General features: G+C 35.2%; 1 long non-coding RNA gene across 1 annotated transcript in view; it reads right to left on the bottom strand.

The window, feature by feature from the left end:
* The window catches only part of LOC142535165 (uncharacterized), a 2,040-nt gene extending 1,436 nt beyond the window's left edge, over positions 1–604 (bottom strand). The window contains exon 1 of the long non-coding RNA XR_012817395.1: positions 368–604. This is a non-coding gene — a long non-coding RNA (uncharacterized LOC142535165). The remainder of the gene's footprint in view (positions 1–367) is intronic.
* Between the last annotated feature and the right edge of the window lie 1,896 nt (positions 605–2,500).

Genomic DNA, 2,500 nt, shown 5'->3' with positions numbered 1-2,500 from the left:
GGCGATGGGAACGATGGAACCTGTGAACGCAAAAGATTTTATTGAACAAATGAATCTTAATGATTCGCTAGTCGGGACGGCGAAATGAACCGGAAATCTATTCATCTATTCTGAGAAGTCATGAACAAGTCCTAGCGCGGAAATAGAGATTGCAAGAGTAAATATTCGCCCGCGAAAACTTTATTTTTTTATAAATTTAAAAAAAAATGTGAATATCTATTTAATATAGATTAAAATCTAAGTGAAATATAGATTAAAATCTAAGTGAAATTCCATTTTGAAGCCTTTTATTCGCGAGGAGCTGAATGAGAAGAAACTCTCACGTCCAGTTCTGTAGTAGAGATGGAATTCCAAAACACCCATCAACTATAACCCCAAAAGAACTAGATTCCGTAAACAACATAGAGGAAGAATGAAGGGAATGGCTTATCGAGGTAATCGTATTTGTTTCGGTAAATATGCTCTTCAGGCACTTGAACCTGCTTGGATCACATCTAGACAAATCGAAGCCGGTCGACGAGCAATGACACGAAATGCACGCCGTGGGGGAAAAATATGGGTACGCATATTTCCAGACAAGCCAATTACCATAAGACCTGCTGAAACACGTATGGGTTCAGGGAAAGGATCCCCCGAATATTGGGTAGCAGTTGTTAAATCGGGTCGAATACTATATGAAATAGGTGGAGTAACTGAAAATATAGCTAAAAGGGCTATTTTAACAGCAGCATCGAAAATGCCTATACGAACTCAATTTATTAGTTCGGGATAAAAAAAAGAACCCACAGAAATGAGTCTTTAGGGATGAAAAAAAGACCACACAGGTCTCTTTTTTTGGACAAACAATATTTCTTTTATTTTCTTCATCCTTTGAATTGGAAGAATAGACTAAAAAATTGATATGATTCAACCTCAGACTTATTTAAATGTAGCGGATAACAGCGGGGCTCGAGAATTGATGTGTATTCGAATCATAGGAGCTAGCAATCGTCGATATGCTCATATTGGTGACGTTATTGTTGCTGTGATCAAAGAAGCATTACCAAACATGTCCCTAGAAAAATCAGAAGTAGTCAGAGCTGTAATTGTTCGTACCTGTAAAGAACTTAAACGTGACAACGGTATGATAATACGATATGATGACAATGCCGCAGTTGTGATTGATCAAGAAGGAAATCCAAAAGGAACTAGAATCTTTGGTGCAATTCCTCGGGAATTGAGACAATTAAATTTTACTAAAATAGTTTCATTAGCTCCCGAGGTATTATAAAATAAAAAGAGATCGTGAAATCTTTATAAAGAAATAAATTAAGAACTAGATTAATTCCTAGATTGTGTCTCACGTATATACCTTTCAACTTCATATTCATAAACCAATAAAAAAAAGAAAAACATGTTAATTATATCCAATTTTGAGACATCAATCATTTTAGTTCATCATGGGTAGGGACACTATTTCTGAGATAATAACCTCTATACGAAATGCTGATATGGATAAAAAACGAGTTGTTCGTATAGCATCTACTAATATTACCGAAAATATTGTTAAAATACTTTTCCGCGAAGGTTTTATCGAAAACGTCAGAAAACATCAAGAAAAAAACAAATATTTTTTGGTTTTAACCCTGCGACATAGAAGGAATAGGAAAAGACCCTATAGAAATTTTTTAAATTTAAAACGGATTGGCCGACCTGGTTTACGAATATATTCTAACTCTCAACGAATTCCTAGAATTTTAGGTGGGATGGGGATTGTAATTCTTTCTACTTCTCGAGGTATAATGACAGACCGGGAAGCTCGACTAGAAAGAATTGGCGGAGAGTTGTTGTGTTCTATATGGTAATCCGTTTAATATCCAACGACTCTCTTTCTATTTGTAAAAAAAAGAAGTTGTCTAATAGCGTTTCTCGTACATTAGTTGATACTTCAAGGGGGCTTTACCTGGAATGAAAGAACAAAAATGGATTCATGAAGGTTTAATTACTGAATCACTTCCCAACGGCATGTTCCGGGTTCGGTTAGATAATGAAGATCTGATTCTAGGTTATGTTTCAGGAAAGATCCGACGTAGTTTTATACGGATATTGCCAGGCGATAAAGTAAAAATTGAAGTAAGTCGTTATGATTCAACGAGAGGACGTATAATTTATCGACTCCGAAACAAGGATTCGAAAGATTAGGTGCTTTTTATTCAATACGACTCAAGATGAAAAATTTCAAGAAACTTATTTTCTACCAAGAAGTAGATTCAGAATTAAGATAAGGAATGATAAATATGAAAATAAGGGTTTCCGTTCGTAAAATTTGTGAAAAGTGTCGACTAATCCGTAGGCGGGGGCGCATTATAGTAATTTGCTCCAACCCCAGACATAAACAAAGACAAGGATAATCAGACTCGCTAAAGGGTTCAATGTAAAAATAATAAATCTCTTTTGACATGAAATGGATATATCCATATATTTCGGACTCAGATTTATGAGATGCTAAAATATGGCAAAA

The sequence above is a fragment of the Primulina tabacum genome, unplaced genomic scaffold (genome assembly GCF_025594145.1).
Source record: "Primulina tabacum isolate GXHZ01 unplaced genomic scaffold, ASM2559414v2 Contig846, whole genome shotgun sequence".
Taxonomy (NCBI): domain Eukaryota; kingdom Viridiplantae; phylum Streptophyta; class Magnoliopsida; order Lamiales; family Gesneriaceae; genus Primulina; species Primulina tabacum.
Note: the sequence above shows the minus strand (reverse complement) of the source record. Positions and strands in the feature narration are given on the sequence as shown.